This window comes from Amblyomma americanum, chromosome 10 (assembly GCF_052857255.1).
Source record: "Amblyomma americanum isolate KBUSLIRL-KWMA chromosome 10, ASM5285725v1, whole genome shotgun sequence".
NCBI classification, from domain to species: Eukaryota; Metazoa; Arthropoda; class Arachnida; order Ixodida; family Ixodidae; genus Amblyomma; species Amblyomma americanum.
This window is the reverse complement of record NC_135506.1, coordinates 46,766,024-46,781,445: the sequence shown is the minus strand read 5'-3', so window position 1 is coordinate 46,781,445 and position 15,422 is coordinate 46,766,024. Positions and strand designations below refer to the sequence as shown.

General features: G+C 46.2%; 1 long non-coding RNA gene across 1 annotated transcript; it reads left to right on the top strand.

Annotated features, from left to right (window-relative positions):
- The first annotated feature begins 4,596 nt into the window (after positions 1–4,596).
- On the top strand, positions 4,597–14,265 carry LOC144106688 (uncharacterized). The gene is made up of 3 exons (XR_013309094.1): positions 4,597–4,673; positions 8,004–8,057; positions 14,092–14,265. It is a non-coding gene; the product is annotated as an uncharacterized LOC144106688 (long non-coding RNA).
- The last annotated feature ends 1,157 nt before the right edge of the window (positions 14,266–15,422 follow it).

Here is a 15,422-nt window from a genome sequence, read left to right as displayed (position 1 = left end):
TTCTAGAGCACAGCCAGACTTATGTCTGACGTTGAGCTCGGCTCACGGAGCTCAGAAGCCAGGGGCCATGTTCTATAAGCTGTCCATTTTTCGTTTTGTGTTTCGTGTTCATTTGGTCATCTGTCATTGGTCACTCGGATTTACCCGCGGCTTTCAAGCAGCCAATGGTGACGTATGGTTGCCAATCACCCAATGGTAAGGTCGGTTCCCGGAGACGCTTGAAAGCCACCGGGATATCCGAGTGACCAATGGCATGGGACTAAATGGACGCGAAACAGACAATGGAAAATGTACAGCTAATAGAATACGGCACCTGAACACTCTAATCTACAGTGGCAATGGCGAAAGGCGAAGAGAAAGCGCAGGCTAGCACAAGGGAGCATTGCAAGAAATCTTACTCACAAACAACTGTCTTCGCGTAGCAGTCGTTGTAGAAGACGGCGGACGCGGCGTCGTGCGACGAGGTGGCGTAATATGTATCCTTGTGAACCAAGTATTAACTAATGAGAAAAGTACATCAAACCTTTTTGTGAAGACATCAAATTTCAACAAACTTTTCTCCGACTACTGCGCTAGCGATGATGCCAGGTGTGCTAGGAAAACCACTTCTGCGTTTGCAAGCGTTGCTGTTCTGGCACACCTCATCCAAGTTGCCACCACAGACGGATAGTCACGAAGCGATAACAGGGGCAGGCACTTCTGAGTGTCGTCATTGGCGAACATCATTGCATTTCACAATTGTCAAAATTCTGCCATGGAGTTGAAAGCAGGCTGTTGTCCAAGAAATTAGTGAATAATAGTTTTTATGTAGGGAAGCAACCCAGAGTCCTAAGAATAAAGTACGCCGCAGTAGACACCTCTGGGTTCGTTTCGATATCCCTCCACTAAGCAGCCGTATCGTTGCGCGTTCTGGTGAATAAGGAGAAATTTCGGTCGGGGACGCAAAGCCAGCTGTTCACCGGAAGGCCTTAAGACCTCTTGGAAATACTGGTGTTATATTTTTTTGGCAATAGTTCTTAAAGCAGCAAAACAAAGCATCAAATGCTTACGCGCTTCACCGGAGTCCGCTGGGAAGAAACAAACTGACAAGCATGTAAAGACGCGCATTTCAGATAATTAATCAGCTGTTTTCGCGCCGTCTGCAGGCTGCAATAAAGCAGAATACTATGCTTGAGTCGGCCACCTGTCGCTGTTTACTCCATGCTTGTCAACACGGCCGCTAAGGTATGCAAACGCAAAGTGTGAATGCAACATCGGGTTGACGGAGCACGCCCGTCGGTGCATGCCAAGCATGTCGGCATGCTTCTGCAAAAGCCGACAACTAGTTGCTCTCAAACCAAATCGCGTCGTATCATTTTCGCTATGTACACACCGGCATCAAAATTATGGCGTACCGTGACTTAGTGCAACCGCATACCTACGATAGTAAAAACACGAACTACTCAAGAGGTCACAAGAACTGTCTCGACTAGCTCGCTAACGCGAACTAGTGACAAACAACCACCGCTTACCTATATTGGTCGGGACGAAAAGCAGTAAAGCTGAGTACCACACCCCCCAGCCTACAACGCAGAAAAGAGATTCTTGAGACCATTGCCAAAAGAGGGCCGTGTGGATGGCAACTTACAGTCGAGCCCTGGCCAGTGGAAGCCAACCAGCTAATAACGAAACGTGGTTGCGTACTTTGTGATGTCTACCCCACATGCAGAGCGACGTCGAGGATGGTTATCTTTGCGTTGCCCAGTATTTGAGTGCAAGGTGTAAGTGCGTTCGAAACAAAACCAAAACGAAAAAAAATAAGTAGCAGTTGAAAGCGGTACCATCGAAAAGAAAATCACGGTGTTAAACGTCATATATCAGTGGTTCAAGGAAATAGCTGCAAACAGGACACCAGAGTTTTCATCCTGCGCAGCGCTGCGAGATTGTTTGCTCTTGTTATTTGAAATGCAGAGAAAAGAGCACGGTAATCTTGGGACACTCAATCCTTCTGCCAGATCGATTGCTGTCATCAATATGCATTGATCGTTTAATAACCAAATATCATAATGGCAGTTACCCTCGGCCAAAATCAGTGCACTGCATCTTGAAGGCCTCAATTAAAAGCTTTTGTGGAAGACCTAGGCGTGTTACTTCAGCAAATATTCTGCCATCAGATCCGGTATTCTCCTTTGACAATAATAAACCACCGACCGACATTCCAACAGATGAGACACTACCTTCATATATATGTCTCTTCTTTTAAAAACAGCGTAAATATTGTAATCTTGCGCTTGACTGCAAATATCATTTTCTTTCCTTCCGTCTCTTAAGGTTACACTATGACATCATAAAAAAAAAACGGGCGCTACCCCATTCTCAGCCTCAATTCAAGAGTTTTGTAAGCCTTGAATTTTCAGCCGCCGAGGTGAGTGCTGGCGAGACACATATGTTTTAAATTATGCTTTTCAGGCGAATTACCACTATTACTGCCGATAACAGCCAGCACGTTGCGTTTATTGGAACCGATATTGCGGACAGATAAGGCCACCTTCTCGGCATACCTTGAGAAGGATCACTTGTTGAGCGCAATTTTTTTTCTTCCTGTACAACCAAGGCTCACTGGTGCTTACGCGGTGGTGGCACGTGTAGGTATTCGAGTATTTTTTTTTTTGTTTTCAAGCGCTTTTTATTGCCTCAAGGCATAAAGGTTATGAAACGAAAGATGAGTAAGATGCTCAAATAAATGAAAAAAGTGGGCTGATCTAATGAAGTCAAGTAGTGAACGATTATATGGACCCTGTGTCCAGGTAATATCGAAATCCGGATTGTCCGTTGAGAGACCCACCGCTGCCAGATGCCGCATTCTCGTCGAATTCAGCGCCGGGCAAACCCATAACAGGTGGTGGATATCCGCCTCACAGTCTCTGATATTGCAGACTGGACACCCGGGGCGGGGATATAAATCTTTGAAATTCGGCCACTTGCGTGTCACAGTTAAGAGAGACAAGCTAAAACTGTAACAGCCGCGCGTCATTTCTAATGTGGACAGTTCTTGGCGCCATCTCGCCTTCCAGACACTCCTGTTGCCTGCAGCGGGAGGGCGGAACCATCGAGGTTCCATCAAGGAACTTCTTCGGGCTGGGAGCGACAATAGCTAACAGGAATTAGAAGGAGGTTGTTCGTGTTAGGAAGAATAGTGAACACAGAATAATCCTGGTGCCGGAGGATAGTGTGGAATAAGGGAGTAGACAGTTGTGCATGGCGGACGTCTGTAACGTACATTCCACAAAAAAGATACAGCAAAAAGGTGATTAACAGCTGTAAATTAAGTTTGTGAACTGGAGCCGGAAAGAATAGGTAAACCCAGAATAATCCTGGTGCCGGAGGATTGTGTGGAATAAGGGAGTAGACTGCTGTGCATGGTGGACGTCTGTAACGTTCATTCCACAAAAAAAGATGCAGCACAAAGGGGATTAACAGCTGTAAAGCAAGTTTGAGAATTGGAGCCGGAAAGAATAGGTAAACCCAGAATAATCGTGGTGCCGGAGGATTGTGTGGAATAAGGGAGTAGACAGCTGTGCATGATGGACGTCTGTAACGTATATTCAACAAAAAAAGATACAGCACAAAGGTGATTAACAGCTGTAAAGTAAGTTTGAGAACTGGAGCCGGAAACAATAGTTAACCCCAGAATAATCCTGGTGCCTGAGGATCGTGCGGAATAAGGGAATAGACAGCTGTGCATGGTGGACGTCTGTAACGTATATTCCACAAAAAAAGATGCGGCACAAAGGAGATTAACAGCTGTAAAGTAAGTTTGAGAACTGGAGCCGGAAAGAATAGGTAACCCCAGAATAATCCTGGTGCTTGAGGATCGTGCGGAATAAGGGAGTTGACAGCTGTGCATGATGGACGTCTGTAACGTATATTCCACAAAAAAAGATACAGCACAAAGGTGATTAACAGCTGTAAAGTAAGTTTGAAAACTGTAGCCAGCATGCCACTGACGACAACTCCGCTCACCTCTGCGCCGCATTGGTTTCTGCATGCGAGTGCCTCTCCATCCAGTCAGGTAATGGTAAGACGAAGGAATGTATAGCGACTCGGCCAGCAGAAAAAAGAACAGAACGCTACCAAACCTGGAGAGACAGAAGAAAAAAATATGTGAGAGAAGAAAGCTGTTTATTCGGGAAAACAAGAATAAATAAAAGGATAAGAAGGCCGAAAAAACACTCAGTTGTTAAAATCTCTGCGGATCCTGGATTTTCTTGCTTTTTGTTTCCCTTTTCATCGGGTTATTGCTTCCTTTGCGCTATGCTTGTTTTGCGAGTGTTATATATATATATATATATATATATATATATATATATATATATATATATATATATATATATATATATATATATATATATATTTACATATGCCCTATTATTGGCATTTTTGCAATCGACTTACAGTTGCTCTAAAGGCTGCCACGTGCACACCAGGTTTTGACTGCTTCGCTGCGCGTGCATTTGTATGTGGGCCTAAATGTGAAGAAGAAGACATTGAGCAAGGTTGCCGTAAGTGCCCTGGCCAAGCCCCTACCGTGGGTACGTGCCAACGTATTTGAGGGAACAACAACAAGTGGTGGCGCTATCTGCAACTCCTGGCACCTTTTTCCGATTTAGCGCCTCAGTGGTTCTCTTTCTCCCGTGTCCTTTGAGCACTATGTGCGGCCGACGTCAGCTAGGACGATCTCTGCCAAGCCTCTCTTTTCTTTGCATGTTAGTGATAATTGACAAGTTAGTAGACGCGTTAGTCACATGTCGGTTATGGTTGGTCAGCGAAAACTAGCGCAGCAGAAAATGACAGGTACATGACGAATACTCACACAGACCATGGCGCTCTGTGTTTGTCCCATTCACTTATCCGAGGAAGACAAACGCTGTCGTCAAAGCGTTGCTAGCGGCATGAGGCATTCTTCACGCCTCTTGTCCACTTTGCCGCGTCTTCCATGCACCCTCTGTACTGCGGGCCTGCATTTCGCCGTGGCTTTCCGCTGCGCCACTCTTCGCCTACTGTTCCGCCTCCCGCCGCACAGCTCTCTATAGCACCGAACTCATTACAGGGGCCGTATGCTATTAGCTGTTCATTTTTAGTTCTTCCCTTCGCGTGCATTCGGTCATCTCTCAGTGGTCACTCGGATATACCACGGCTTTCAAGCGTCTGTGGCAAGCGACCCGGCCATTAGGTGGTTGGCAACCGGGCCTTACAATTGGTCGAAATTGGATGCAATACGCAGCTAATGATGAGCTGCATCGCAGCGCTCTGTCAACAGGACGCGACCGAACCTGACTCCTGGCGGCCTCTGGCTGCGAGATGCGATCAATGGTGAGGTCCGGCAGACAACCATCCAACGACCGGGTCGCTTGCCACAGACGCTTAAGAGCTCCGGGTATATCCAGTGGCCACTGACAGAGAACTGAATGGATGCGAAATGAGCAACGGGAAATCGATAGGTAATAGATTTTGGCTCCTGGACGCCTTTCTTCTTCAAGGACTAGCAGCCTTTTGAACGCTGCTTCTTTTTGCGAGCCGCCCTCTCCACCCTTCCTTTCAATAAATTACTTTTCTCTCCCTTAAAAACTTGCCCCTCATTGGAGCGTCAACGCTGTGTTCACCATCGCTCATTGGCTGCTGCGAGGATAGTCGCCGTGATGTGGACCTACGCCATCGCTGTCCTCCGGACATTATAAGAAACGTTAAGGGTTACCTGGCTGTTTTCGTAGCCAGGCAGCTATTTGCATCTGTATGTAATATGACGGCACTTACTTACGGGACGAGAATTTGGAGGCAGGATAAAGTGCCGACAGTGAGGCTGACGAATGAAGAGATAAAAGTGGAATGGAAGGTTTTGGTTGAAGCATTAAAAGACAGTAAATTGAAAAGAAAGCGTTATTCTGCGATATACAAGCTTTAAAAAATGGAATGGACATCAACAGAGGTATAGCAAGTAGAACGGGTAATTCATGTTGTAGCTGAATGTCACAGGGATAAACACCGAAGGAAAATGTTATTGAAGCGACGAAATATCTGATGTAGGAAGAAGCACAAAAGAAGTTCCTGGATTAACGCTACAGTGCCTGGCGCAAAATAGGAAAACTTCAAGACAAGTAGGTTAAGTCGCTCTGCGGCAGTAGACAGAACTTAACCGATTGTGATTACTGCTATGTTATATTGTTTCCATAGCCCGTATCATGCATTAAAGAATAAATAAACAGTACTTACGCTTAATTTCCAGTTTATTTTAGGGTTCTATCTTGCAAAGGGATCGCCGGTAGCAACCAAAGAGCCCCATACTTTAGACCGCTGAGCTCGGCAAAGATTGCATTCTTTTCGTGCTTATTTAGCACAAAGCTAAATCTTCGACTTTAGCTCAGTGGTATTCCGCGACGCAGCTTTCAACTCTTACTTTCTTTTCGTCTTTATTATTCATTATTTTTTTTAACAAATACGCATCTTGATCCGAAATACTTGGCCCGGCAGACATCTAAGTCGTCGACAATCTCTCAATATGTTATGTGACTATCACATGAATCGTCTTGCGTTACCGTTATAGGCTACCGCTGGCCGATACTTGGGTGGGCAAAGCACTCATTCAGAGCTAATCCAGAAGTTCTGTTTTGTGATATTCGCTCCTGGCACCAGTCTGGCGAGCACTCCCATCAAGCGAAACGATTTCCGCACCCGCTGTTTCCAGGTAAGCGACTGCTATTCAGTGCTTGACTTGTGCAGTAAAAAAGCAGGAGAGAGCGCTTGGGACCTCTTCAGCAGTTCGCACTTTCACAAGCGTGCAGTCCACGTTAGAAGTAAACAGCCCAAGGCGTTTCTTTCCTAGCCCGGCTATATGCCTCGGTACCCGTCACCAGAACCCATACCTTTCGTAAGCGATAGGAACTGTCGTCCCCATCTCTTCGAAAAAGAGTACTTTCATGAGTATTACAAGAGCCCCCCCCCCTATATAAGGCCGGGAAACATCCCTTGGGCTTTATACTGTACATGTGGCGCTGTGCTTAACTTATAGCGTCTCATATTTTCTATGCCAATGCATGCCGGTTGAACAGCATTCCACGTATCGTCTTGTGGCTTGTCTTTCTAGATCAGAGTGTCTAAAAGCATGTCAATCCCCTTGACATGCACGACGGACACGCTACGTCGACGCGATGTTGCATTCACACTGCGCGTTTGGAAAGTGTACATACCGTCCACTTGCTGAGCAGAAACAGAGATCGATGGCAGATGCTCTACGTGTTATACGTACAATAAAAGACGCCTAGAGGCAAGGCTTACAGCTACACTTAACGCTCAGTTTCTTTTTGTTTGCTCTCTGCCTCTAAAAGAACGCATTTGCTATTTTGAGGGAGAGCATGCATTCAGAGATATCATCATTTCTTTCCTCCCAGGTATATCCCGAACATCGCGTAAGCATTTGCTACTTTTGTTTTCGCTGCGTGTCCTCGTGCCGCGCGAACTTCAATCCCAGCCTTTCTAGGCGCTCCGCAAGGTCTTACACGATGCAAGATTCTCCTTATTCCGCTGAAATGTAGAGACTTCCGGAGCTCGATGGTGGAGGCCTCTGGAATTTAATACAGCGCTATCTACTACGGCATCCCTCATAAGCCTATTAATGTTTTTTGCCATAAAATATCAACATTCTATAATCTTTCTGACAACCTTCCTCTTTAAGGTTTTGTGAGGAATTCTCTTCGCGCCCTGTTCTCGCTTTGTCAATCTGCGTGTGGGTAGCCCTCTGGTTACCTATTTAAACATTGAAAAACGCTTGCCTTAAAGAATAACTTTTAACATTGAATAAACATTCAATGACATTGAATATAGAAGTCATTTCGCTAAGCAAATGATGCCGTCGCTAACAATGTTGATGCCGTGATTACCGTGGGTTAGTCTTAACGTGTCACAAAATGCGTCGTGTCTGATTTCTTTTCCTTTACTTATTATTTCCAACCTCTAACGTCACTCCTTAGGAACAAACTCGAACCCTAAAGTGACCACCACTACTCGACGAGCGCTGTTCCAGAGTGAGTATTTTCTAAAACTCACCTTTTCTAATGATCCTTTGTGCGTCTCGAGAACTTGCGGTTAGACTGCTGCACAGACGATAACAGTTGAGGTGCGGTATCCTGTAGACACCTCCTGGAAAGTGTTTATGTGGTAGTTGCTCTTTGTCGTTTACTAGCTGGTTATGCAGCTTGTTCAACTGCACGTGGGCCATGCTTAAGCGCTATCTCTTAAAAACGCCACAAAAGGCTTCGCTGATTCCACGCACATTTCGGATGCTTGTCTGCCTGTTCGCGACAAGTCCTAAGCTCAGTGGTAGCCGGATGTGCCACTTTACCTTGTATCTTAGTTATGAAGTCGCTCGGAGAATCGTGGACACACGTTTAATTACGGCAGCAACGACGGACGCTTTGTGCCAGCCCGGTGACTTCAAATAAAAAAAAATGGGGGACGCTTAAGCTTCGCCTTTAAGAGTGGAACGCGACAACGTGTGGCGGACCGCCATCGCCTTGACCGTTGGACAAATCACTCCGAGACTGTAGTAGGCCCCTGAAAGCAACATAGACGCTGCTCCACACTAGCACTCGTAGACGGCTGCCGTTCCATCACACCCGTTCAGAAACGAACGACACTACGCGCGCGCCACCTGCCGGGCCAGCACCGTGCATGGCGAAAGGGGGTTTCAATGGGTGCCACACGATGGCGCTATGACTGCGCCCCAAGCAAGTAGCAAATCTACCGGAAACGCAAGGTACTCGCTTAATTCCTACATGTGCAATTTACAGGTTTATAATTACTCATGCACGCCTCAGTACCGATCTCGAAGGTACGTTTCTATGAAACATGTGCATTCACTAGACGCTCCTTTATCTAACTCCATACATTGTGGCGGTGTGGGAGTGTCCCCTTCTCGAACGGCAAATGCCCTGGTTCGATTCTTGGCCTAAACCGCGGTTTTTAATTTATTGATTGTGCGTACCCTCTATTTTACTGAACCCCCGAATATTTCTGATGCGCTGTGCCGACAATTACAACTATTACTACGACGCCCACGGCTTTTCGGCCGAACGAGCGAAAAGTCATGTACCGGGCTGTGTGCATAGGTTTCTGTACACCGAGAAGGAAAAGTGGGCGTCTTCTCGCTGGGTCAGAACATGTAAGAAGAGGAGCTGATTTTCTTGCTTAAATTGGCCGTAAACTTCAAGCCTTGGTCTACCCAAATCCTTCTATTCTCTACTGTTGTGGAGGACACCAAAGTAGACTAATATAAATGTAAATTGAATAGTATGTCAAAAATGACAAGATTTTTGTTAAAGGCAGAATACAAGAAGCATGGCAGCACTCCAGCAGCTTGCGGAAGCTTTTTACGACAATAGTCGCTCCTGAAATCGATGCTTATTCTGAGAAAAACATATTATTCTTTTGGAGTGTACTGAAACCTGGCCTCCAAAATTACGTATAATTTAGGAGTAAGACTGCCATCTTTGCTAAAATGTCTGTTTATTTTTGTTGCATTTTCTTAAATGCGGTTTAAATGAGATCACGGCTATCATTTAACGATGAAGGTATTGTACTTATTCGCAAGGATGTTTAGGTTATGGCAAGAGACAGTAAGTGTAACGTCGCCAAAATACGTAACAAATTTAGCTGTAGTAAATATAACAATGATTTCATTATCGCATGCATCGAACAGTAGATTTCTCTAGTACGCTTTCCTCGGGCACCCCAAAGCATTTTGCTGTACAGGCACATTTTGGACCTTACATGATTATAGCTTGTAAATTTAGCATCAATCAAACGTATTAATAGCCTTGTTTAAATGAAGGAAAACAACGACAGTAATAAAAAATTATGTTTAGTAAATATTTGCACTGCTAACAAAGCTGGGTTAGTTGACCTACACTCTCCATGTCTAACTTCCTGTCCTGTTAAAACATATTTCTGCCAAACATACAAGATCCATTGTAGTAGTTTAGCTTTAGAGACCACGGATACAAACTTAGTGCTGAAAATGCTTGAACGTCGATGAATATAAGTCATGTGAATGGAGTTTAACTGTATTAATAAAGAATTGACACTGTTTAAAACCCTTGCAGACACTCCGGTGTTTGTAGAGTTTGGCATTACAACTGCAAAAGCATGCAAGCAAGGAATATTAGACCGATATGAAACCGAGGGTGCAGCGCAGTGTGCTTTCTGTGAGGACGCTGGATGCCGAGCCTAAAAGAGAAGAATTCCTAGCGCGGGATACACGCCGCATCCGCATAGGTCTTGATGGGCATACGCACGCAAGCAGCCAAGGTAGCAGCCTTTTAGGACTTGATGCTTCACGGCCGTAGACAGGCTCACGATTTTTGCTTACGCTATACGAATTCATCGGCTTGGTGCGTGCATAGACTGTGCAAGGATAACCTCTTCTTGCAGTTTTCTCAAACGCACATGACGCGCTCAATTATTACTTGAACAAAAATCAGAAACATTGCAGAAGACCATGGCAGGCATTGCCATGCGTCTAGCAGTCAACCAAACGGCTTCCTGGGGCAGCGTCGGTGCGGTTTTTTGAGGAGAACGCCGCTCAAGTGATGGCTTGCAATAAGCTGTGTGCCATGAAAGGCACATCATGTCCAAGTTGAAGCTGGCTTTTACAGATATATAACCACGTTCGACTGTCCAAGAGGCTACGTCCATGAAAGCGGAGCTTTTGCGTGAGAGACCGAAAATGGAATTCGGGTATTCCCACCACTGGTCGCATTTAAAAACAAACCAGGAGGACGTGAATAAGATTTTTAGGGCGCGAATGTCGGAGGCTGCGATACACACTGGCTCATTTCCAAACGGTGCTTATGGAATACTTTACGTCATCGATGTTATAGATAGGCGCTTAAAATTTTAAAAAATAAATTTGCAAGCAATTAATGCATCCATACCAAAGAATGTTGGACAATAGCATTTTTGAACCGGAAAAATTTTATGGACACAATTTTTTCATGTTGCAAGATTTCACTACTACAATCAATATAACCGCAGATCTCCCATCGGCAGGCTTGCTTTTTTTACTGTTAACGTTTTTGCTATCGTCAAAAGAGCTGCCCATTGGTTTTCTATGGCAGTCCTAACTGCTCGATGCGAGCGATGGAAACACTACAAAAGAGTGAGTGAGTGAAAACTTTTATTGATACAATCAAGAGATTCGCGGATTCGAAAGCTCCGTCGTCTTCGTTCTTGGCGCTGGCGATCGGAGGCTTCTCTTCAGCATGGGTGGGCCCCTATTCCAGGGCTCCACTGAGCCGTGCTGCATCGCCCGCGTGCCTCACTAAGGCCCGTTGGGCCGTGAGCTCGCTGCTGGTGAGACGGCTCTCCCATTGCTCCGCACTCGGGTGTTCGTGTTTGTGGAATGCTTTGTTGCGTTCGCACTCCCAAGTAATGTGATAAAGTGTGGGTGTGGCTCCGCACCACGGGCAGGTGGCCCTGTATTGTGATGGGAACATTTTGTTGAGTATGTGTAGGTTGGAGAATGTGTTTGTCTGTAGCCTACGCCAGATGGTGGCCTCCTCCTTTGTCAGAGCTTTGTGTGGTGGTGGATATTTGATTCTGATCCCCCTGTGTAAGTTTAAAAGTTCTGCGTATCCCCCCTCGCAGGCTTGCAGATGGAACTCCGGGTCGTTAGACTGTCCTGCTCGGATTGCTTCGCCTCGAGCTAGGCTGTCTGCCCTTTCGTTTCCCTCTACCCCCGCGTGGCCTGGGATCCAAATCAGATTGTGTCTGGGTTTGTTTAACTCGGTAGGGGCTACCCCGCTGAGTATCCTGAGGGCCGTTTTGCTAATTCTGCCCTTCGTGTAGTTTTTGCACGTTTCTTTAGAATCTGTTAGAATATTTAGGGGGTGTCCGGTCCTATAGCCTTCTGCTACCGCCAGCGCGACGGCAATTTCCTCGGCCTCCGCTGCGCCAGCGACTTTCGCCGTGGCGCTCGTCACTAGGTGTCCTTCGTTGTCTACTACCACCATTGCGGCTGCATGTTTTGCTCCGCATGGATAGACGGCAGCGTCTGTGTAAACAGTGTTGTCTTTTAGGGCTAGCGTTCGTTCGACGTATTCTGCCCTAGCCTTGCGTCGGTTTGCGTGGAGATTAGGGTCCATGTTCTTTGGCATAGGCCCTATGTTAAAGAATTTTCTGAGGTGGTCCGGAACCTCCGCGCATCTATCGACTAGTCCGCGCGTGTCCCGACCCAGCCTTTTCAGGAGCGCCCGTCCTGCGGGGTTTCCTCCGAATCTAATGGTCTGTGCACCCAGCAGCGCTTCCGCGAGTTCGCTGAAGGTGTTGCTGACGCCCAACTGCCGGGGTTTCTCGTTGGACGTGTTTCTGGGTAGGTGGAGGGCAGTCCACTAAAAAGGAAAGATTTTTGCTACACAATGGAAACCCTCCGCGGTGGCTCAGGGGTTCGAGCACTCGGCTGCTGAGCCGGAGTAGCTGAGTTCGAACCCGACCGCGGCGGCAGCGTTTCAAGGGAGGCGAAACGCAAAAAGGCGCCCGCGTGCTGTGCGATGTCAGTGCACTTTATGATCCACAGGGGGTCGAAATTATCCCGGAGCCCTCCACTACGGCACCTCTTTCTTCCCTTCTTCTTTCACTCCCTCCTTTATCCCTTCCATTACGGCGCGGTTCAGGTGTCCGCCGATATATGAGACAGATACTGCGCCATTTCCTTTCCTCAAAAACCAATTTTCATTATCTCACATAGGAAGAAAGGGCTATATTATCGAGTGTTTCCTTATAAGTACCTTCCATTTTTCTAATATTAAACATTTCTTAATACCGTTAGCTCTTATTTGTCGCGTTTCTCGATTTCTTAGGGTCTTCTACTAACTCCCTTCGGTGCGAATTTTTTTTAAGTCAGAGGAATTCAAGATGGCGTCCAGCATAGTAAATCAGTATATCAACCTAGTGGTGATTCATTCATGACGTCATTAGTGTGTATATTGGGGTTTGATTGGTGGCGTCATTGATATATACAACTGGTGATTCACTGGTGACGTCTATTATAAATCCAAGAGGCCGAATTCGTATTCACATTGACGTACGCCACTTTAATCTCATTCTTATCAATTCTAGTAAACCATACAGCTAGCGCTCGTTACATCAGTTACTTCACCGTCTTCCAGACGGTGGCGGCACCTTTTGTCGCATACGCTCGCAAGGCAGCACCCGCAGCGGTAGTGGTTGGTGAGAGTGGAGACCCGGTCTCGTGCTGCACCGTTAAAAGCACAAGTGCAACTGAGGCGAAAGAAGTTGCCATTGTTCTAGCAATAATGTAGAACTGTGCATGGGTTATAGGGACTCTAAGGCACGCATTAAGAATTTAGGTATGGGCAGAATCTCTGCTGCAGCCGCCAAAATTGTGAGAGAAGAGCACGTACCATCACAGTTAATCTCACTGATCTGGTCCCCGGCTCATCAGCGCCTGTGGGGGAACGAGAAGGCGCACGCGATCGCCCGAGGGCTCACTTTTCGGTCGATCGTCGCTGACGCGCCGCCTCCACGCAAGGAATGTTGTGAGTGTTGTGACTGTTCTGAATGTTGTGAGGAATGTTGCGAGCTCGTCACCCGAACGCACACACAAAATCATTACAGCTACAGTAAATTGCATCCAGAAGTCTTTATTCCTAGATGTAGGCACTGCAATAGCATTGCAGATCTAGTCCACATGGTCGGGACCTGCCCTTTTTATAACAACCCGAACAGAAATTTACAATCCCGGGAGACCTTATTGCGCAACCACGAAGCAAAAGAACAACGCAAAGTCATCGGCCTCGCCCTGACCGAGGCCGAGTCCCAAGGGGTTCCTGCCGACGGTTAGGGGAGTGAAGGGGGTTTAGGCTACAGCCTTCTGCCCCGTCATTTCTGATGGGTGATTAAGGTTATTTCTCTCTGTGTCCAAGAATGTTGGACATGCTTCTGCCGGAAAACGAGACAGGCACAAAACGCCCAACAATCGTTTTGTTGTGGCAAAGAAATTTGGATCGGGTTAACCTCAATCATCCTTCAACCTCCCTCCAGCAAAGCTTCCGGTCGTCTGCCATCTGGTGTCTCCCGACCGCTACACCGAACCTTGGAATCGAGCATACCTGGAGAACCAGGAGCTTCCAAGTCCCGGCATGTGCGACTATATTATCCCAGACCTTCCGCAAAATTTGGACGGCTCGTATAACGGCAAGTTTCAGCCCTGCGTACCTGTATTGTAAATGAAATTCAGAACAGCTCTTTGGGGAGTTAACGCAAAAAATATAGTGGCTCGTCTAAAGATATTTTTGCTGACGGGAAAGCGGCTCTGGAAAAAGATGGACTGATTGAGGTGAAGGGACAACATTGATTGTGACTAGAGGAAGACAAATTTCTTAATCCTATTGAATCTTTCTGATTCCGCCATTCCACTACAGAATGGTGGCTCTTTCGATAATTACTCTCTATGAAGTGTTGCTTGTTGGGCGAGTTGGTGATCTATGAAAATAGAGCAGCGCGTAACAAAACAGGACACAAAGGAGAGACACAGAATGACACGAGCGCTAACTATCAACTGTTTATTTCTTGCTGTCGCTACGTATAAATACATGAGCCACAACGAGAAACGAAAAACAAAAAATATTGATAAGTCAGCCTTTCGCTGGTTGCCATCGATCTAGATAGGAGAGCTCTTTCGCTGACATGCCACTGATGCCATGTTCACACACTTGTTACCTGCACGCGAAATACTACGAGCCTCAATAATCTCTCGGAACAATCTTATCATTGTGACGGGTTATGATTTGGCTCTTCTTAAAAAGTGGCATGCACGAATTTGGACGGTCCTGTTTCTCAGACTCGACCTTGCAGTGACGACAATGTTGGCTTAGATGGTCCGATTTATTTTCATTAACATTGTAGTCATGTTCTTTTAAACTGCTATTCACACATCTTCCTCTTTGCCCAATATACTCATGGCCACAAGACAACGGTACGCGATAGACAACACCCTCCTCACAAGTGACAAATCGTTTCTGATGGTTTATTACACATCTTTTTTTCTCCTGGATACCACACGGATTGGTCGTTTCACAAAGCATAGAAAGTGTTACGATGCTGAAAATACAGCTTCAACGCCTGCTCGTTTTCCTATTTTCTTTAGGTTGTGGGATGTATGATGAATGTAATGGATGACAGCTACTTTCTTGCGATCCTGCTGATCATTGGTACCTTCCTGCTTGTTGAACAATCGTGCTTTTTTCATTTTTTGGAGCAGGCCTTCAGCCACAGAAACAATTAGTGGCCCAGGATACCCAGAATCAGACAGTCGTCTAATCTGTGATGCCAAGCATTCTTGCATCATGTGCTCACATGAGTTTTTGAGCGCA